We start from the raw sequence: 24,078 nt of genomic DNA on the forward strand, positions 1-24,078 counted from the left end.
ATTGCTTACAGTGTATTGCACAAGCTTGCAAATCAGTATCTCTTTCCCGTGTAGTGTAAAGTATTGTGTTCCTTCAACATTCCTGTATTTGTGCTGATGAACGCAAGATGAAAAACCTTAACAGCACATCTCACTTTATAGCAAGAATTTGAACAAGTTTTAACCTTTGTGTCAGCACACTCCAACACATTTCATTCAGTAATTCATGTCTTTCTTTCCTCACAAATAAAACAACATGGCTGAACTTTTATTTCACTTCAAGTGGCTAGAATACAAGATGCTGGGCCTGCATAAGGCTCCGTTCAGACCACATTTGGAATATTGAGAGTGGTTTTGGTCCTGTACTTAAGGGAAGATGTGCTGGCCTTGGAGGTGGTTCAGAGGAGGTTTACAAGAATGATGCCAGGGATAAAGGGCTTGTAATATGAGGAGTGGGGGGTTCAGGACAATGGAGTTTTGAAGGATGAGAGGCAATCTCATCGGAACTTATAGAATACTGATAAGCCTGGATAGAGTGGATGTGGAGAAGATGTTTCCACTAATAGGAGAGACTAGGACTCAGGGCATGGCCTCAGAGTGAAGGTTGACTCCTTTAGAAACGAGATGAAGAATTTCTTCAGCCTAATCTATGGTTAATCTATGGAACGCATTGCTACAGGCCAAGTCATTAAGTGCATTTAAGACAGAGATAGATTGGTTTTTGATTTCTAAAGGGATCAAGGATAACAGGAAATAGACAGGAGAATAGGATTAAGAGACACATGATCGAATGGTGGAGTAGATTCAATGAGGTGATTGGCCTCTTCTGCTCCTCTATCTCATGGTCTCACAGTCTGATTTTAACCAAAATTGGCTGTGTCAATTTCAGGATATTTCATGGAGGGTCTCTTTCTGAGTTATCTCATGCAATTCTGTGCTGCTCACCTAATTTGTCTGCACCAGTTCACACTTTAAAATCCAGCTGTAGACCAGGTCAATGGCTGTCAACCACGAATGGCCCTTCAAAGTACATGTAAAATACTAACAAAAGTTTCTGAGAGCAGAGAGTCAGCCTGGGAGACACTTCATTGGAAATAGAATCTTATATTTTTGATTATTGTACCTCCTTCCATCATCACATGCTGATTGACTGTCATGGTAACTGAAGCCACAAAAATAAGGCCACAAAGCCTACCCTTCCTGAGTGCCATCTCCTGTTTGAACTGTCTGAAGGAGCGATACTCTTTTCTTACTGTGCATTGCAGCATTGCATCTTATTATTCTTTAATATAGGAGCTTTACATATTGGAAAGACTTCAAAAAATGCAAAAATGAACTTTTATTATGAACAGGAAAAGTGAAGGAAGCTTTTCAAAAAGCTCTAGGTAGACAGCTTGTATGGGATGTCTTATGTCATGGAAATGCAGTTGCTCATTAACAGATACAGAGTACTCAACAGGAGATAGATCCACTCCTAGTGACAAGGAACCTCAATGACTGAGGATCTCCCCACTGCTGTAGCCTTCATCTGTCATGGCAGCCATTGGTATGGCAGGAATAACATTTGCTTGGATCATCATTGAGGACTTGTTTTGGATTGTGCTTTGTTGGTTTCTCCCGTCTGGCTGTACCGTTATGGATAGCCTTGTCAAGAGCTAAGAACACCTGATGGCATTGCTCTCGAGATTGACGGAACACTCAAGCCTCTCCACCGCAGTAAGGTGACAATCAATGGGAAGGAATGTGAAGAAATAACAAAACAAAAAAAGCAGCATTTATTGCTGGGAATAAATGGGGCCTGATTTCCTTTCGAGTACTGTGGCACACACCGACCCTCTGAAGACTAACCCACCCAGACCATTCCCCTACATTGACGGGCGATTTAGCTTGGCCAGTTCACCTAACTTACACATCTGAGGACTGTGGGAGAAAATGGGAGCACCCAGAGGAAACCCCCGCAGACACAGGGAGAACATGCAAACTCCACACAGACAGTTGCCCAAGGCAGGAATTGAACCTGTGTCTCTAGCACTGTGAAGCAGCAGTGCTAACCACTGTGCCACCATGACTTGCTGTAAAATCGGAGTTTAAAAATCACACAACACCAGGTGATAGTCCAACAGGTTTAATTGGAAGCACACTAGCTTTCGGAGCGACGCTCCTACATCAGGTGATTGTGGAGGGATTGATTGTAACACAGAATTTATAGCAAAAATTTGCGGTGTGATGTAACTGAAATTATACATTGAAAAATTGATTGTCTGTTAAACCTTTCATCTGTTAGAATACAGTGATAGTTTCACTTCTTTCATGTGTAAATCGCAAAACCCTTTTTTTAAAGTTGCATTCTTGGGTTAGCTGTTAACAATGGTGATAGCTAGACAATATGTTGCAAAGACCGTTCCCTCCGTGACTACCTGGTCAGGTCCACGCCCCCTACCAACCCACCCTCCAATCCTGGCACTTTCCCCTGCCACCGCAGGAACTGTAAAATCTGTGCCCACACCTCCTCCCTCACCTCTATCCAAGGCCCTAAAGGAGCCTTCCACATCCATCAAAGTTTTACTTGCACATCCACTAATATCATTTATTGTATCCATTGCTCCCAATATGGTCTCCTCTACATTGGGGAGACTGGGCGCCTCCTAGCAGAGCGCTTTAGGGAACATCTCCGGGACACCCGCACCAATCAACCACACCGCCCCGTGGCCCAACATTTCAACTCCCCCTCCCACTCTGCTGAGGACATGGAGGTACTGGGCCTCCTTCACCGCCGCTCCCTCACCACCAGACGCCTGGAGGAAGAACGCCTCATCTTCCGCCTCGGAACACTTCAATCCCAGGGGGCATCAATGTGGACTTGAACAGCTTCCTCATTTCCCCTTCCCCCACCTCACCCTAGTTCCAAACTTCCAGCTCAGTAACTGTCCCCTTGACTTGCCCGGACTTGTCCTACCTGCCGATCTTCTTTTCCACCTATCCACTCCACCCTCTCCTCCTTGACCTATCACCTTCATCCCCTCCCCTACTCACCCATTGTACTCTATGCTACTTTCTCCCCACCCCCACCCTCCTCTTGCTTATCTCTCCATGCTTCAGGCTCACTGCCTTTATTCCTGATGAAGGGCTTTCGCCCGAAACGTCGATTTCGAAGCTACTTGGATGCTGCCTGAACTGCTGTGCTCTTCCAGCACCACTAATCCAGATTCTGGTTTCAGGCATCTGCAGTCATTGTTTTTACCAATATCTTGAAGGTGTTAGCCCCCTGTGTTCTCTGTCTATGACCTGATGTTTAGATTGATTCTAATCTAAAAAGTGAGATAACAGAGTTTTACATAAATTCATGCAGTTTTTGAGCAAAGTGCAATGTAACTCTGCAAGTACAAATTCACCACACAAAATATATGTGTGCATGTGGGTCTTTGTCTGTCTGTGTGTGTGTGTCTGTCTGGGGTTGGGTTTGTGAGTGTGAGAAAGTGTGTGTGTGTGTGTGTGTGTGTAGTGAGTGCAAAATGTCTTTAGTCTGTGAGGGGGTGCATGTGTGGGAGTGTGTGTGTCTATAAGGGTGTGTGTGGGTGTCTGTGTGCGCGTCTGTGTGTACCTGTGTCCATGTGTATGTGAGAGTGTAGGAATATCTGTGTGTGTGTGTGTGTGTATAGTGCAATGGTGGTCACCTGTAGTGTGACATGAACCCAAGGTCCCGGTTGAGGCCCTCTCTATGGGTACCGAACTTAGCTATCAGCCTCTGCTCGGCCACTTTCCTCTGCTGCCTGTCCCGAAGTCCACCTTGGAGGATGGTCACCCGAAGGTCCGAAGCTGAATGTCCTGGACCACTGACGTGTTCCCCAACTGGGAAGGAACCCTCCTGTCTGTTGATTGTTGTGCGGTGCCCATTCATCCGTTGTCGTAGCCTTTGCTCGGTTTCCCCAATGTACCATGCCTCCGGGCATCCTTGCCTGCAACGTATAAGATAGACAACTTTGGCTGAGTCACATGAGTACCTGCTATGTACAAGGTGGGAGGTGTTCCCATGCGTAATAGTGGTATCTATGTCCACAATCTGACACGTCTTGCAGCGTCCACCGTGACAGGGTTGTATGGAGTTGTCCTGAGAGCCAGACAGTTTGCTACGAACAATGATCTGTTTGAGGTTTGGCGGTTGTTTAAAGGCAAGTAGTGGAGGTGTGGGGAAGGTCTTGGTGAGGTGCTCATCCTCATTGATAATGTGTTGCAGGTCATGAAGAACATGGCATAATTTTTCAGCTCCTGGGACATACTGGACAACGAAGGGTACCCTGTCAGTCGCAGCACGTGTCTGTCTTCTGAGGAGGTCATTACGGTTCCTTGCTGTGGCACATCGGAACTGGCAGTCGATGAGTTGAGCATCGTACCCCGTTCTTGTGAGGGTATCCCTGAGTACTTCCAGGTGTCCGTCACATTCCTCCTCATCTGAGCAGATCCGGTGTATGCGTAGGGCTTGTCCATTGGGGATGGCTGTTTTAATATGTTTTGGGTGGAAGCTGGAGAAGTGTAGTATTGTGAGGTTGTCTGTGGGTTTGCGGTAGAGTGTGGTGCTGAGGTGTCTGTCCTTGATGGAGACGCACGTGTCCAAGATGCACCAGCATCCCCCACAATGATGGCATCGCGGCAACATCCTCAGTACTCAACACCAACAACTGCCAGTCACCAAACACCATCCTACAACTCATCTGCTTTATCTTCGATCACAATGTCTTCACCTTTGACAACCAATTCTTCATCCAGACACACGGAACAGCCATGGGGACCAAATTTGCACCCCAATATGCCAACATTTTTATGCACAGGTTCGAACAAGATTTCTTCTCTATGCAGGATTTTCAACCAACATTGTACACCAGGTACATTGATGACATTTTCTTCCTCTGGACCCATGGCGAGGAGTCACTGATAAAACTACACAGTGACATCAACAAATTTCATCCCACCATCAAACTCACCATGGACTACTCTCGAGTGTCTGTCTCATTCTTGGACACGTGCGTCTCCATCAAGGACGGACACCTCAGCGCCACACTCTACCGCAAACCCACAGACAACCTCACAATGCTACACTTCTCCAGCTTCCACCCAAAACATATTAAAACAGCCATTCCCTATGGACAAGCCCTACGCATACACCGGATCTGCTCAGATGAGGAGGAACGTGACGGACACCTGGAAGTACTCAAGGATGCCCTCACAAGAACGGGGTACGATGCTCAATTCATCGACCGCCAGTTCCGACGTGCCACAGCAAGGAACCGTAATGACCTTCTCAGGAGACAGACATGTGCTGTGACCGATTGATTAGAATCAATCTAAACATCAAGTCATAGACAGAGAACACAGGGGGCTAACACCTTCAACATATTGTCTTGCTATCACCATTGTCAACAGCTAACCCGAGAATGCAACTTTAAAAAAAGGGTTTTGTGATTTACACATGCAAGAAGTGAAACTATCACGGTATTCTAACAGATGAAAGGCTTAACAGACAATCAATTTTTCAATGTATAATTTCAGTTACATCACACTGCAAATTTTTGCTATAAATTCTGTGTTACAATCGATCCCTCCACAATCACCTGATGAAGGAGCGTTGCTCTGAAAGCTAGTGTGCTTCCAATTAAACCTTTTGGACTCTAACCTGGTGTTGTGTGATTTTTAACTTTATACACCCCAGTCCAACACCAGCATCTCCAAATCATGTAAAATCAGAGGTTGATTCTCTCCAGCAAACAAAGTCAAGGCATTTCCTTTTATAACAAAGTTATCTTTAGATTACTTACAGTGTGGAAACAAGTCCACACTGACCCACCAAAACCCATTCCCCTCTGCCCCTAACATTACGGGTAATTTAGTACGGTTTCCTCCCACAGTCCAAAGATGTGCAGGTTAGGTGAATTGGCCATGCTAAATTGCCCGTAGTGTTAGGTAAGGGGTAGATGTAGATGTAGGGGTATGGGTGGGTTACGCTTCGGCGGGGCGGTGTGGACTTGTTGGGCCGGAGGGCCTGTTTCCACACTGTAAGTAATCTAATCTAATTCACCTAACCTGCATATTTTTAGATTGTGAGAGGAAATCCACACAGACAGAGGCGAATGTGCAAACTCCACACAGTCAGTCACCTGAGGTAGGAATTGAACCTGGGTTCTCTAGTATTGTGAGGCAGCAGTGCTAACCACTGTGCCACCCACTCCAGGTGCTGAGCCATTCTTTTTATCCATTTCGTAGCATGTCCCATGACACCTATAATTGAGTAAATGTTCCTAAAAATCATGACAACATATTAATACATGCAAATTACAAAGACCAAGAATGATTAGGACTAAATCTGAACTGAGAAAAGGATTTTTACATCTTTAGAAATGAGAATTTATTTGATCGTAAGTCTTAAACTACCTTCAAGATAAAGCCAGTAGTGCACAAGAATTGTGTGGCACCCACTTTGTTTAAAGATAGCACATTACAATGGTACTATGTGCAGTGGCATATGTGGTAGCAGTTTTCCTTGTTGAACTCTATTTAAAAAGGGAGAGGAGCAGAAATACTGCATTGAGCCTTGGGGCTGACAAAAGGGTTTAAGAATTAATTGGATTCTCTGTGGCTTTAGATAGGAGCTCTTCAAACATTAAGACAATCTCAGCCTATACCCATTGTGACTCTACAGATTAAAAACTCCATTGGATTGCATTTAATTTTCATGGTTAAAATCTGTCTATTTTCTTGCCGAGAAAGTGCATTGTCTTGTTATGATTATGGAATTCAATAGTCAATATATCAATATTGTGATAAAAATAGAATTTACCCCATTCAGTCACTGAATCAATGGCCATTCCCATGATTAAAGAAATAGGAGAGTAAACAGTCTGACTGCAGCCCTCCCAAGGACTGTGGTATGGTGGTCTATCCACAACATGCTGAAAATGTCCTATTCATTCCAGGTTTGAACAATTGCTCCACCTGCAGAATTTTGATACAGGTTAAGAAACCAGCAAGTCTCCTGGGACATTCCTCATGGTGAGCAATAGTGGGCAAGCACTGTTTACAATAATATTATGAACAGAGTCTGATGGAAAAAATAAGACAAGGGATTGTTGCGGGAAGTGTAGTAGTCACAAGAAACATATAATATTAGCAGCATTTGAAAAGCGTTGAAGGCAAACCTAAAGTGAAAAATTGAAGAAATCAGTTCTCTCAATATTGCTGCATTAGTCCAGTTCTTTTCAGTAAAGCTTTCTGAAACCATCAACCTTCTTATTAAGAACAGTAATGCTCACTGAGCTGCTGGGTTATAGAATGTCATTGTTAATATTGTGATCTTCCAGTGCCTTCAGCCGTAGTTTTGAAGGAGTGTATCATACTGTAGGTGGAAGTTTCCCATTTTCTCTGTTGAGTAGGATTCCATGGTGCCTGATTTGCTGTGGTACAAATGTAATGGTCTACTCTTTGCCTTGCTAATTATGCATTGATATCTAGGTTGCATCATGAGGCAGGAGAAGCACAAGTGCTCATCACGGCTAGGACCTTCCAGCTTTCACACCTCCGGTGTCATACTTAAAGCCCAAATGCACAGGCTTCAGACACTGCAGGTCAGGACTGACCCCCTCTCCCTCAGTGCGCCTTAACATTGAAGAGTTAATCCAGTGAAAAGGAAACTTTGCTCCCCTCTCCAAATCTCATCAAGGCACCTGGTCTACAATTGTCACCAGAACATGCAGCATGTACATTCAACAGCTCTCACCCAACTCATCCTCGAAACTACTCATCCTTGCAACCCTCTCTGCTTCCTATTCCTCACTGGGAGATCTCACCACATCTCCTGCTCATACATTGCCACTAACTGCTGTTCCCTCCATTGCAAATCCTCCCTTTGTCTCGATGTAGGAAATATTGGACCACAACTGGGCTGAGAGTTTCAAGGAAACTGTGTTCTATATTTTTGTGTTTACATTTAGTTTCCTAAAGATGGACAAATCTGCTTAATTCACAAAATATCTGAGACAGACCGGATGATTATATTTCAAGAAGTTTCAGAATCCCCTGCATTGTGTATACATTCCAGCTAAAGTTAACAGAAAGGACTTAGAGAGGAATATTCTGCTTGCAATCTGCTCTGGACAAAAAAAAAAGAAGACCCATTATGCTTAAAATGGATGCAAATGCTTATTATTATTATGATCCCAGTTGGTGTTGTTATGGGTCAATTCAGTTCCCAGGCTGAAACCTGGCTTGATAGATCACAGTTTATTTGTTTTATTTTTAATGAGGTGAGTGCTCACAGAATGTTGTAGGCTTGTTTTTAACAAACTAAAAACAATTTATTTCATGAAAGAAATGAAGGTAAAATAGAATATTTATTCAGAACCAAGTTTAGAGATTTTAAGACAAAAGGTGAAACATAATCCCATTAATCCAATAACACTCCTTTTCAGATCCTCAAAACAACAAACCACCCATGTATACCACTCACAGCAGAAAATAATTCCTATCTCCAACATCTCAATAGGTTTAACTCCCAGTCTAGAAAATCTGATGGTCTCTTCCTGAACCCTTCATCTCCTGAATCCAAACGTTCTCAGCTTCAAATAAGCTCTTCAGAGGTTTTATTAAAACATTTCTGATCTGAAACTATTATTAAATTCCTTATGCTAAGGCAATATATTTTTACTATCATCTCCCTTTCTAGGAGCATTGTTTTATAGATCCATTTTCATCCAAGAACTTCTGTAGCACTGTCTCAAACTGAAAAACAAAAGGAAGAGTTTCCCTTAAGGCTATGGGTATTTCCCTTAAGCTTAAAAAAATTCCAGGACTTTCTAACAGAAACCTTTGATGCACAATTGTTGTGCTTACTGGGTTGTAAACTCATCTTATGTATGCAAAAATTCTGAAAGTTAACTTGCTCAAGTTGTTTTAAAAGAAATCACCATGACAATAAAAATGTCTACAAGTCAGAGTTATAAAGTCATAGAGCTATTACAACATTTGGAATGCCCTTTGCCCCATCATTTCCATGCAGATCATCAAACTTTAACCTGTTTTAATCCAACATTTGGCTTATAGCCTTGTTTGTTGTGGTGTTTCAAATGTTCATCTAAATAGATCTTAACTACCTACTGGGTTTGCAACTCAATCACTCTTTTATGTAGTAAGGTCCAGAGACCCATAATTCTCTGAGAAAAAAAAATCCCTCAAATCCCCCTTAAGCCACTTCCTCTTTATCTTAAATCCCTGCCCACGGCTTTTGATGCCTCTACTAAGTGAAAGGTTTCTCCTTCTAACCTGTCTTGGTCCCTCAGAACTTAGCACATCTCAATCAGATATCCCCCTCAGCCTTTTCCTGGGATACCCTTCATGTTCTGAGAAAAATAACCCCAGTCTAGCTAGACTCTCTTCATAGCTGAATCACTCAAGCCCTAGCAACATCCTGGTGAATTTCTTCTGCACCCTCTCTCGTGTAATCACATCCTTTCTATAGTGCAATGAACAGCACAACACACAGCTGTGGTCTAAATGAAATGGTGTACAGCTCCATTAAAGCCTCCTTCTTCTTATATTCAATGTCTTGGCTAACATAGAAACACAGAAAACAGAAGCTCAAAAAAGCCATTCGGCCCTTCGAGCCTACTCTGCCATTCAAGATGATCAGGGCTGATCCTCCAACACAAAGCTTTTCCTGCTTTCTCCCCATGTCCTTTTCTCCTTTGGCTCTAAAAACTTTTGTACTCCTTCTTTAAAACATACACCCCCATTGCATTGGCTGTAAGCTTTCAGAGACAGGAATTCCTCCTGAATGAGGATAGAAATCATTTCCTGAGCTATATGATGACAAAGAAAAATGGCTTGGATCACCTATCCAAGTTTGAATGACTCATACCTGATGTTTCAATCATGGGAGGAGTGGGACCACCAACTCTACTGAGATTGCGAACAATTATTTTCATGGAAATAGCGAACATGATTGATTATTACTACTCATCTTTAACTGTATTGTAATGTGTGTTCAATTTACCACTTCATTAACATACTTATTTACGTATTTTAGAATTATTTTATTCATTTCTTTTTTTGCTCTCCACTCTTGATAGCACTATTGTCTAAGCTGCAAAGTTGTCAGCCAACAATAAACGTGTTTATTTTCGAACAATATAGGATCTGTTTCTCCTTTGAAGAAAATGTCTCCTCATTTAAAAAAAATATTGTTTTAGCAAGTTAGCTGAAAATTTGACTCTGTCCATAATGGAACTACTTGGCAGATGATGTGAAGAGCAGCACCTTTAATGTGAAACACATGAGTGAATGACTCACTTCAATGTGTCTTTATGCAGCATGATGGCAAATCAATAGACATATCCAAGACAACTTAAACTTTTAATGGAAATGGTTTAATGTACTATCCTATCTCAACCATGTCAATACCAGAAACATTTTCAATTGCTGCTGGTTTTAAAAAACAATATACATGGCAGGCAGTGCAAATGTTTGTCAAACCAGGAACTGATTCCACCTTACATTGTCTATTTGAAGAATCCAAAACCTTCTTCGAGGTGGTGTAAAATAATTAGCCATTAACGTTTTTATTCATTAACAGGATGTAGGCATTATTGCTAGTTCAGCATTTATTATCCATCCCTAATTACCCTGAGGGCAATTAAGAGTCAACCACATTGCTGTGAGTCTTGTATCACATGTAGGTCCAGACCAGATAAGGCCAGCACTTTCCTTCCCCAAAGAACGTTAATGAACCTGATGGGCTTTATTACAATGGTATCATGGTTATCATTAGACTCTTAATTGCAAATTTGTTTTGAATTGAAATTCAAGGATCTGCTATGTTGGGATTCAAATCCAGGACGTCACCTGGGTCTCTGGATTAATAGACTAATGATAATGCCACTAGGTCATCAGCTTCCCTCATGCGGTTGAATTATACCGTTTCACTCTATAAATATCTTTGCCAATAAATGTCATTGAAATTAAATTTGAAAGTAACATCTGCATTGCTTTTAATTACTCAGGATTCAATCTTAAAGTCACCTGAAAGGTATCACATTTGAATGTACTATTTCATAAATCAAAGTTAATATTGTGACTTCAGTCATGCAGGAGATCAGTTTAAGTAAACTAAGACTGCCATTCAAACACAAGCACTTTTCAGATGAATAACTTTAAAATGCTTTGTTAGATTTGATACTGACTGTATAAAATCTCTTAAATTGCTTTCACCTGACAGGTTTCTATCTGAAAATGCGCTTCCTGGGATTTGGCATATACTTTGATAACCAAATATTTAACAATTTCAATGGCCTGAAATACATTTTATTAAATTACTGTATAATACTCACAGAGCACATTTTGCACAGTAATCAACCATGAATCATCACTTGAGACCCTTACAATGATTACAATCATAATCATTTTTTTTGCTGCATGGAATTTTGAATCATTAGTTGCTGATGCCAGTCTCTGCTGTGAAGGTTTGGGTGTAGAAATGAAGCTGTGAGTTCCAAAGTATGTAATTTAAAAAATAATAGATACACTTGAAGAACTTCAAGGCTGTAATCTCATCTGTGGCTTTTGATAATGGGCATGACCCACTGAAGGCTGGCTGCGGCGTTTGTGCCGTCATTTAAACTCTATCAGTGAGACTGCTGCCAAACAATCACTTCTGGCTGTTCATCATTCTCTATTTAACCAAAGCTTGTAACTGACTGTCTGCTTTAATACAACCTGCATCCTACTATTAGCAGAAGTTTACTGATCAGCTGGAATCTGTAAATGCCACAGCACATATCATGATTCCTCCTCCCTGTCACACCATGAAAGAGTTTGATCCTGGTACAGCATTCTAACCTCACCCTGTATTTTATATCAGTGAATCATTAACACAATTGTGTTTGTTTGGATTAGTTTGTTCCTTGTCTCTGAGTCAGAAGGTTGGAGGCATGACTCAATCTATGCCGATTAGACGATAATGTGCTGTGCTTCAGACAAGTTGTTATCTGAGCGTTACAGCTGAGAATACACTTTAGCAGTACTTAATTGATTGCAAAACACTTGAGATGCTTTGAAGTCAGAAACAGCAGTTTCGAAGATCTTGGGAACAGTTGTGAGTGGTGCTTTCAGGATACTTTTGTCCATCGAAAATGCTATCCTTATTCATGCCTTTAAATTGAAGTTTGCTAAAGTGGGCAGGGTATAGAAAATCATGTGAAATTGAAGCTATTAAAATGGCTGAGAATTTAAACAGATGAGGCCTAGCACAATGGTGCAGCACATAATCAGGAAGGAATGTTGGCCCTTATTTCAAGAGTATTGGAGTATAAGAGCTGGGAAGTCTTACCGGAACTTTACAAAGTGCTGATGAAATGACATCTGGAGTACCGTGTGCAGTTTTGTTCCCCTTATTTAATTTTAAGGAAATATATAATTTCATTGGTGTAGTTCAGAGAATGTTCACAAGGGTGATCTTCAGCCTGCAGGAATTGTCTTATGGGAAAAGAGTAAATAAGTTGGGACTCCTCTCACTGGAGTTGAGAAGAATGAGGGGTGATCTCACTGAAATATGTAAGGTTCTTAAGAGTCTTGACAGAGTAAATGCTGAGACGTGCTTCTCCTTATGGGAGAGTCTAGGACTAGTCTCAGAATAAAGGGACAATAGCGAATTTTGAGAAGATTTCTGGCTCAGGTTGAGGTTCTGGATGTAAGTTTGCTCGCTGAGCTGGAAGGTTCATTTTCAGACGTTTTGTCACCATACTAGATGACATCAACAGCAAGCCTCCACTGAAGCACTGGTGGTATGGCCCGCTTTTTATTTATGAGTTCAGGTTTCCTTAGGTTGGTGACATTATTTTCTGTGGTGATGTCATTTACTGTGGTGATGTCACTTCCTGTTCTTTTTCTCAGGGGTGGTATTGAAGGGCCTTTTTCCACACTGTAAGTAATCTAATCTAATCTAATCCAATCTAATTTAAGAATGAGATATGGAGGAATGTCTTCTCTCAGAGTGTTGTGAGTCTTTGGAACTTGTTACAGAGAGCTGTGGGAGCAGAGTCCTTGTGTAAAGTTATGGCTTTGATGGAGTGTTTCTTGACCAGTAGGGGAAACATGGATTATGGGGAAAAGACAGAAAGATGGACATGAGGAATACTGGATCAGCCATGATCTTATGATGTAACAGGTGTCAGGAGGACTAAATTCCTATTCCTATTTTTATGTTCTCATGGTCTATCGGACAAAATAGTCACAGAGGTAAATAATTCAACCCTTTGATCTTGATCTGTCATTCAATTGGCAAGCCTATACCTCATTTCCATGTAACTTAGATCCCCCTCTCTTTTCACTCTTAGCAAACAAAAGTCCATCAAAGTTAATGCTGAAAAACTCAATTTAGAATCCAGGTTCAAGATTTCTACCATTTTTTGTATGAAAAACGTGCTCCTTTTAGACTCCTAAACAGCATTAATTTATATAAATTGCAAAGAACAGCATCTGTAAGCAGCTTTCTGAATGGGACGGATGGGAACACAATCTGTCCATTTACACACCACTTCAACAAGTGCAACAAGAAAATGGTATCATGACAGAAGTGACACCCATTCCTTTAATATTTGACAGCATTTGCTCATTTCTTAATAAAGAACTGGACTTCTGGAAGTTGATAAATACCTGAAAAATGTTGTAATTATTAAGTCTGGCAGCATCTAGACAGAAAAACAGAGCGAATACTTCTAGTCAGACATGACACTTCTTCAGAATTGATAAAGAATCATATTGGATATGATGGTTAATTCTGTTTCTCTCTCCACAGTTACTCCCAGATCTGCTGAGCTTCTCCTGGATTCTCTGTGTTTGTTTCAGATTTCCAGCATCTGCAGTGTTTTGACTTTATTCTGTGAGTTGATAATTATACCACTGTATTGACTCCTCTGTTTTGCAACTGGTGAAATGAAAGTGTATGTCATGGCTTCAGATTTGGCATTCCAGGGTATTCTCTTCAAAGGTTGGCAGTGAATTCTAGTTTGTAAAATGTGACAGTCTGGTTCAATGTCTCCTGTATGGAACTGCAGATACATGCACTTTAGGACATCTAGCAGTAAGACATGTCAGCAATATAAACTAAGTAACATTGTCTGCTAACTTGTATCAATTCCATGCCAAGCCCTCACACAATCTTATGTGTGTTGTATATCAGAAGGAAACCTCTATTTGACGGTGTCTCTGACAGCTAGCATTCTAAAAGATGTTCTCTTTCTAAGACTGCAGACCTGAAAGAACAATCTGGGAGTCCTGGCATCAAGAAAAGACAGGAACTCACATCCTGCTAAGCCCACCTCATCAACATTTGCAGTCTCCACCACAGCTACACATTTCAGAGAACACACTTGCTGACATTTGGCTAGGTGAACTACAGTGAAAAGATGCTTGAGGAGAAGATAATGATGGTAACAGAGGAGCAGCAGTTAGGTGGATTTTCTCAACATGCAGTCCTGAACCCTGAAGCTTCAAACATTGATCACAAAAATGAAAAGTCAACCTTACCAAATCCAATGATCCAGTAGGCAGAGCATTATTTGAATGGAAAATAAGTCCTACTCTTTTATGCTGCAACATCTTGCCTCAACTGCTCAAAGGAATGAAACTCTGAGTTATTTGAAAGTGTTAAGTTGGTATATGAAATACCAGCACTGCAGTTGCATTTCTAAATGAGGGTATCAATTTAGTGTCAGATAAAGAAACCTTTGCAATGCAAATTCAAATATATTAATATCTGATGAGATTGGATCAAGGGTGGCACGGTGGCTCAGTGGTCCGCACTGCTGCCTCACAGCACCTCACAGGGTCCCAGGTTTGATTCCAGCCTTGGGTGACTGTCTGTGTGGAGTTTGTACATTCCCCCTGTGTCTGCATGGGTTTCCTCTGGGTGCTCCGGTTTCCTCCCACAGTCCAACGATGTGCAGGTCAGGCGAATTGGCCATGCTAAATTGCCCAGAGTGTTAGGTGCATTAGTCAGAGGGAAATGGTCTGGGTGGGTTACTCTTTTGAGGGTCGGTGTGGACCTGTTGGACCAAAAGGCCTGTTTCCACACTGTAGGTAATCTAATCTAATCTAAATTAATTTTAATGTTTGTTACAATTCATGTGCCAAGATTTTCACTCTTAGTCGTAATTGTTTCAAATCCAGAGAATAGGTGTACAAAGGACAGTATGATCGACTTAATTTTGGATACTCATTTTCCAATTTGGGTCTGTATGCTGGGAAGTGAAGGAGAGTTCTAATTTTACACACATTTGTTCAGTGTACTTCGAAGGGCAATACTGCTGTATCAGGGAGTACCATTGGGTGGTGCTACAGATCACAATAACCAGAAATCTCCTGTGTTTAGAAAGCGACAAGATTACAATGTTCTTTACACAGTTAATTAGCAAACTATGAAAAAGGGTAACATAAAACCATCACATCTCAAGTTATTATATGAATAAAGCGACCTGCAGTTCTGGTTCTATTGGGATTGGCTATGCAGTTGTCATATCACAACTCCAAGGAGTATTTCCACAGTTGAGTTAAAAAATGCACAATGATGTTGGACTAAATCTTCTCCAGTATTGCTTGTATACCTTCTTATTATTGATTTTCAACAACAAGAAACAATTTGACTCCTAATTAGCCCAAATAATGTATCAGTCAATGGCTTCCTCTTTTCACTTGCTGCAGTGTTAGAGTTTTGGCCAAACATACAGACCAAATATAGCAGCAATTTACATTATCAAGTGATATTTTAATGCCTCAGCATCAGATTTAATTGAATGTTAGATCAAACAAAATGCTTATTAATTGATACAGGCCCAGTTACAGCGTGGAGATATCTACTAAAGAAACTAAGTGCTTCTCCTTCAGTTTCTTTGCCTGTCTTTCTTAAATATGGTCACTTTATATTTGGCTAATTTTTCTTGTTCTTTGTAAAAGACTGCAGTTTCCACAAATACAGCCTCCGTATGCTAGGCCATTGCACAGAATAGCAAAGATAGTAAAAGTAGTACTGTTAAAGTAAACATGGAATCAGGCTAAATTTTATATTCCTTAGTGAACTACAGTTGAAATACTTAAGTAATTTTAGCCATCCTTAGTTTCAGTGCTACTAGAATACAAAACCATTGCAATTTCAATTTGGACCAGCTAGCATGAAATATTCAACACTGGGGAGGCGGAGGTGTAATGATGTTTTCACTGTACTAGCCACTCAGAGAGTCAGGTAATGCTCAGGAGATAGAGATTCAAATTCCACCGCAGCAGATGTGACAGGTAGAATATACTCACTGTTTGGCGGGATGGGGGGAGCTTTAATGTCCATCAACAAGAGTGGCTTAGCAGCTCTTATACTGGTCAAGCTGGCTAATTTCTAAAGGTCATAGCTGTTAGACTGGGTCAGAGGTGAATGGTGATGGAAGCAAGAAGAGGGAAAAACGTACTTGACCTTATTCTCACTAATCCACCTTCTGCATCTGTCACAACAGGATTGCTAAGTGTAACCACCATCCAGTCTTTGACAAAATAAAGTCCCATCTTTATCTTTATGCTGCATAATACATCCACCGTGCTAAATGGGATATACTTCAAACAGATCTGATAACTCAAGACTAGCCATCCATGAGATGCTGTGGGTCATCAGCAGAAGAATCAAACTCAAACAAAATCTGCAACCCATAGCCTATTATATTCCCCACTCTTGCGTTACGATGATGCCAATGGATCAATCCTGGTTCAATGTAGATTACAGGAGGGCATGCCAAGAGCAACATCAAGCATACTTTAAAATGAGATGTTGAGATTCGTGGTCTTGTCATATCCAATCATAGAGAGTCATAGATCTGTATAGCATAGAAGCAGACTCTTTGGTCCAACTTGTCCATGCCAACCAGATATCCTACATTAATCTAGTCCTATTTGCCGGCATTTGGCCCATATTTCGCTAAACTCTTCCTATTCAGAAATCCATCCAGTTGCCTTTTAAACATTGTAATTGCACCAGCCTCCATCATTTCCTCTAGCAGTTCAGTCATGAATGCTGGTGGATGCTGGAGTAGGAGACTTCACAAATATCCCTATCCTCAACAATGGGGGTGTCCAGCTCATCAATGCAAAAGGTAAGTCTGAAACATTAGTGACAATCTTTAACCAGAAGTGCCAAGTGGATAATCAATCTCTGCCACTTTGCCAAGAGGTCACCAGCCACGTGAAGCCAGTCTTCAGTCAACTTGATTCACTCCATGTGATATCAACAAATGACTGAAGGGATTGAATATTGTAAAACCTTTTGAGCCCACAATGTTTTGGTAATACTATTTTAGTCTGTGCTGCACTCCTAGCCAAACTGTTCCAGTACAATTACAACACTAGCATTTACCTGGCAATATTGAAAATCACCTGGCTGTGTCTTGTATACAAAAAGGAGGACAACAACCTGGTCAATTATTATCTCATCAGGCGACCCTTGATTCACAACACTATCAAGCAGCACTTGCTTAGTCATAACCTGTTCACTTCGTTGGGGTTCATCAGAGGCCACTCTGCTCCAAATCTCAATACAACCTTCATTCAAACATGGACAAGCCAGCTGAAATTCAGGAGGGAAATGAGAATGTCTGTGTTTGACTGAGTGAAGCATCGAGGAGCCTCTATAGAACTAGGCTCAGCAGCAACTGGGGATAAACCTTCTGCTGAATTGGAGCCATACCTAACACAAAGGAAGGTGGCCGTGTGTATTATTGTCAGTCATCAGATCTAGGTCATCACTGCAGGCAATCCATACAACAGTATCCCAGGCCAAACCATCTTCAGCTGCTTCATCAATTACTTTTTCTTGATCATTCAGTGAGAACTGGGGATATTTGCTGATGACTACACAAGGTTCAGCACCATTCACAATTTCTCAGATACTGAAGCAGTCCACATCCAAATACAGCAAGATCTAGACAATAGCTAGGCTTGAGCTGACAAGTGTCATGTAACATTCACACCACCGAAATGTCTGGCAATTTCCATCTGCAATAAGAAACTATGTAAACACTGCCACTTGACATTAACTAGTGTTACTATCACTGAATCCTTCACTATCAACATCCTGAGGGTTATCATTGACCAGAAAGTGAACTGGAGGTGTCGCCACAAAAGCAGTGACTAGGATTCCTACAACAACTAATTTATTTCTTGACTCACCAAAGTCTATCTATCATCTTCAAGGCATAAGCCAGGAGTGTGATGAAATTCTCTTCCCCCCCTCCAGTTTGCCTGGATGAGTGCAGCTCTGACAACACTCAAGAAGTATGATACCATCTAGGACAAAACAGCCTGCTTGATTGGCATCACATCCATATACAGAGTAACCTCAATTATCTGTCATTTGATTATCCAAATATTGGATTATCCGGCTTTGGTTAACTGAATAAAATATTTCCCGCCCATGTCTTTCGGATAATCGAAATTCCTCTGTATATTCCAATCTCCATCAGCAACGCAGAGGAACACATACTACCTACAACGCACACTGCAGATATTCACTGAAGCACCTTCCAAACACAAGACCATCTGGAAGGAGAAGGGCAGCTATTGCATGGAAATATCATCACTTGGAAGTGCACCTCCAAATCACTCACCATCCTGACTTGGAAACATATTCCCATTCCTTCAGTATTACTTGGTGAAAATTCTAGACCTGCCACCCTAACAGCATTGTGGGTTTACCTACATCGAGAAATGGACTGCAGTGGTTCAAGATGGCAGCATGCTACCACTCAAGGGGGATCTCACATTTAATTAATAAATAAAACAAAAGGAAGCTGCAAGTTTCTTAATATTTACATTGGTGCTTTGTTCATGACATTGACTGGAGAAGTGATACAAATTATTTTTATTTTGACTTGCTTTGCTGCAAGAGGCTAATAGCTTTCCCTGAAAAACTTGTTGCATGCCAAGTTTTTGAAAGTAGAAAACAGCCTACAAAAAATGACAATCAATTCAGATTTATTGAGAGATGAATGTAGCTCAGTTGTCAATTACTCAGGAATACCTCACCTTAAGGAGACAAATAGTGCTGCTGGAGATGGGAAGCTTGGATAGTAAACCTCATTACATTATTAGAATAGTGATTGTATGATTAACTATGATGGTCACTCCTACCTTCCTCAATCACAGTAAGAATCATCTCTGAAAAAAAATGCATACCTGACAATTAGTTGAAATTAGCCACACCTTACAACATGGCAGCATTCATATTTTCAGGCCTTGTCATCTTTACTTGGCAACATCTGAGGGGAAACTGCTTCCTCATGTTCTGAGTCAGCTGACAGAGTTATTTACTGGCAGGTGCCTGATAAGATCAGCCATGTCCTGAAACTTGGGGCTAGGATTTTACAGCACTCCCGTTGAAGCAGGGTGCATCATTTCCTTGTGCTGTTTTCATTAAGTCTCATACTGGATTGGTAAGTGCCGTTTACTGGAAAATGCTAGGCGGGTTTGTTGAACAGAAAAATAGTCAGCTGATAACTTACAATTTCAAAGCAATGCATTTACATAAATTTCCTCTAGCATGTTGTTCCCTGGAAGTATCATAGCACTGTTCACATGGTACAGTCCTGGCACTTGGGTTATTGGCATACTCAGCTCTCAAAGCAATAACTCAACAAAGTGGGCTCTAAAATACACTGCCTTCCTCTCCACCTTCAATTTGTCTCTCATTTTACAATGAATGGGGAGATTGCTTGTCTTCACTTGGGCCTTAGACCCCTTTACTTTTAGCCTAATACTCCCTCCACTGCTTTCTTATGCGTAGCAGGGGAAGCCAACGCTAAGTGGGCAACCCAACAGCATTTAGCCCCAATGGTATATATGTGATTATGTCCACTGGAACCTCTGAGATGCTTTTGGTACATCCAATGGTAATAGTCTAAGTTACTGATACCAAGTCAGGAAGAATATAAAGGCCTTCAGACTTTAGTTCCACAATTGCAACTAAATCATTCCTAATCCTTTACATTCTATATATGTGCACATAATTTCCTGCTTCACTGATTACCTGTTCTTTAATTCTTTTGAAAGTTACATATAAAATAATGGTCACGAGATTGATCACGAAAATTGTGTGCAAACTTTACACTTCCTCTTGAATATCTTCAAACCATCAGCAGTTGTTCTCAGAGCAACGTTATCATTTTCACATTTGTGTTCATTCCAACTGGGCTTGGATTTAACAATATCGGAATATAATAGTAAACAGTGGTTAGCATTGCTGCCTCACAGTGCCAGAGACCCGGGTTCAATTCCACCTCTGGCAACTATCTGTGTGGAGTTTGCACATTCTCCCCGTGTCTGCGTGGGTTTCCTCCAGGTACTCTGGTTTCCTTCCACAGTCCAAAGATGTGCAGGTTAGATGAATTGGCCATGCTAAATTGCCTATAGTGTGAGGTGAAGGGGTAAATGTATGGGAGTGGGTCTGTGTGGGTTGGTGTGGACTTGTTGGGCCGAAGGGCCTGTTTCCACACTGCAAGTAATCTAATCTAATCTAAATTTATTCCTGCTGCAAAATTATTTTCTCCAGCCTTGCATGTCTTTGCTGCTTCTAATTCAATAGGACCTTTTGTAAGTGGGAGCAGTTAAGTTCTAGAAAATAGGTTGCACCACCTACAATGTATTTTGACTTGGAGATGTGTAAAGAAATACATGCAGTCTTAGACTATAGCTCAGAAGAAGCCAATATAGCCAAGTATGTTTTTATTGGTTCCTTCATAGACATATCCACTTAACTCCAGTAAACACTGCTCCTCACCCACCCAGCCTCCCACCATTCACCTGTTTCCCTGCAAGTTTCTCTGCATCAGGTAGTTAATCAATGCTCTTCTCAATGTTATGATTTAATCTGTTTCAGGCATGCACACAACAACCCTTTGTGTACAGCAATATCTTCTTATTTTCCTTTGCTTCTTTTACCAAAATCTGTGTAGTAACCAGCTCTTCAATCTCTTTGTATTAATTCACTTATTAAAGTGAACCCTCAAGTGAAATAGGCCAGCATTTGTTACCCATCCTCAGTTGCCCTTAAGAAGGTGGTGGTGAGCTACCTTCTTGAATCACTGCAGTTCACGTCCACAATGCTGTTAGGGAGGGACATCCAAGATTTGGACCCAGCATCTGTGAAGAAATGGTGATATATTTCCAAGTCAGGATGACAAATGGCTTGGAAGGGAACTTGGAGTTGATGGCATTTCCTTGTATGTGCTGCCTCTTTCATTCTAGATGGTGATGATTCTGTACTTGGAAGGTACTGTGTAAGAAGCCTTGGAGAATTTCTGCGGTGCATTGTAGATGCTAAATACATGGCTGCTCTCAGAAGGCAGGACATTCATCCTTGTGTACCTTTAAGAGAGAAGTGAAAGCTATTTCGCACTGAGAGATAGCAGGTACTTGTCATGTGACTGACCAGCAGTCACAGAGTGTACTGGAAACTTGAAAATATGTAACATTGGGCTGTGAAACAAATGCCTGAGTTTTGGTTGCAATTTTGACAACCATTTGAATTTAACCAGTCAGTTTAAATTATGCCCCAGGATACTAAAACCCAATCAATTTTGAATATGTTTTGCCTACATGGAACCAATGAGATGATCCAATGTGTGGGGTATAAAGAAGCAGGCATTTTGAGAGTTAGCCAGAGAGACTCGACTGAGTAACAGCCAGCAAAACACTCTCTATGAAAGGTGCCTTTTTCATATGAAACATCTTTGCAGAAAAAGACCGAAGATGACCCAACGAGATCTACAGCCAGAGGAAGTCAGTCACTCTGACAACAGCTGTTGTGTGGTTTTGAAATTTAATTGAAGTAAATTTAACTCTGGCTTTTATTGGATCAGTATATTGTTATGGAGTTAGAGGTAGATAGCAAACTGGAAAGCAGGCTTCGAGTTGTAAATAGTTGTTGTTTAATGTTCACTTTAGAGTTAAGAATAAATTGATATGTTTTCTTTAAGGAATAGAATTTGGGAGTTCTTTGTCGCTCATACTTTAACAGATTATGAGGCGAGGTGAGCTTTTCTGGTGTTTAGTTTAACTTTCAGAAGGGTTTGCCGCTGTGTTGTAACACTGGGGTGGGGGAGTTCTTGATTTCAAGAAAGGGTTATCAGGCAACTATTGAACAGCAATCAGTGCTGATGGGTCCTGCTGGAGAAAGCTGCACAGGTCTCTCACTGGTTTTCCAGCCAGACATTGAGATCCACAATGCCTCCATAACACCCAGGAAGGGTCCTGCCCAAAATGTTGTCTCTCCTGCTCCTCTGACCTGCTGCGCTTTTTCCAGATTCACATTTTATTGACTCCATAAAACCCAGTCCTACATCATTAGTTATAAAGCCAAAAATACCATGTGTTTTTTTTCAAACATCGTCCTAGCACCTTTACAGGTTTGTATATGCACATTCATGGGTTTCATAGCTCCTGCTTGCCTTTATTTGGACCATTTAAATTATATTCCTTTTCGTCATCTTTCTTACCAATGATACATTTCATTGAATTGTGTCTGCCATGTCCTTATCGTCCAAAAGCAATTACTATTCTCTGCATTGTTTATCACATTTTCACATTTGGAATTACTGGCAAACTTTGAAATTATGTCTTGTATGTCTTAGTTTAGGTCATTAAGACAATAATATATGGTACAGTTATGGGACATTCAGCAGGAGCTCCTCAGGGTGCTGTCCTAGGTCCAAATAACTTCAGCTACTTCATAAATAATTCCCCTGTATTGAAAAATAAGAATTAGGAATGTTTGCTGATGATTGCACAGGGTTCACCACTATTTGTGACTCCTGTTACTGACACAGTCCATGTTCAAATGCAGCAAGATCTGGACAACAGACAGGCTTGGGCTGGTATGTGGCAAGTAACACTCATGCCACACAAGTGTCAGGTAATTAGCATCTCCAACAAGAGAGAATCGAACCACTACCTCTTGATGTCTAATCACATTATTATCAGTAAATAGCCCACTACCAACATCCTAGGAAGTCATTGTTGACCAGAAATTGAACTGTACCAACCATATAAATACATTGGCTACAAAAGCAGGTCAGAGGTTGGCAATTCTGTGTTGCATACCTCACCTCCTGACTCACCAAAGCCTGTCTACAAAGCCCAAGGCAGGAATGGATGAATGTGGCTCCAAAGGATGAATACATTTCAGGACAAAAATGTCCACTTGATTGATAACCTTAAACCTGATCACATTTCAATTAAAATATATTTAACTAAATTAGAAGGAGGGAGTCAAGTTATAAATTTTGTTTTTGAGTGTAAGAAGGAGGAACTTTATTCCCTATTAAGAGAAACAAGGTAGAGAGATGTAGAGAGGGAATTTCAGATCTTGGGATCAGGTTAACTGAATGCACAACTATAGCAATTATACTTGGGAATGCATGTGAGCTGAGAGTCTCACTGCTTTGCTGGACATGAGCTGCAGATGCACTGAAATACCACCACTTCCAATTTCTTCGGCATGTTACAAGCCATCCTGACTTGGAATTCTGGCCTGGATTTTGCAATGGTGAGAGCCAGTCATAATTCCAGCATACATAGGATTTACTCATGGCGACATGGTGGAATCCCCATTGTGGCAGCATATGAAGCAATTATCTAGAAAATTGAAGATTTCTGCTCAGCAATTCCCCAGTGCCTGGAACCCTCAGGAACAACTGCACAGTCTTTCAACTGAGTTAACAATTCACTGGAAGTTCCACACAAATTCAACTATACTTTCCCCAGAGTCCTTATATCCCCAGACCCTAACCTGACAGCCTGCATTCTCCCAGGACCTGCCCCCACCCCTCACCCATGCTCGCTGCTGGACTCCACCAACATTTCCATCCCCTCACACTGGACACAACCTGAGCCCGCACCTTGGCCCTTCACCCCTTCCTCCTGGCCTGACCCAAACTGACCACCAGTCATCAGACTGGAACCAGCTCACATTGGATCTAATTTCTTCCACCTATCGTGACCTACCACTTACATAGCTCCTTTGTTACCTTATAC

This window comes from Chiloscyllium punctatum, chromosome 3 (genome assembly GCF_047496795.1).
Source record: "Chiloscyllium punctatum isolate Juve2018m chromosome 3, sChiPun1.3, whole genome shotgun sequence".
Classification (NCBI taxonomy): Eukaryota; Metazoa; Chordata; class Chondrichthyes; order Orectolobiformes; family Hemiscylliidae; genus Chiloscyllium; species Chiloscyllium punctatum.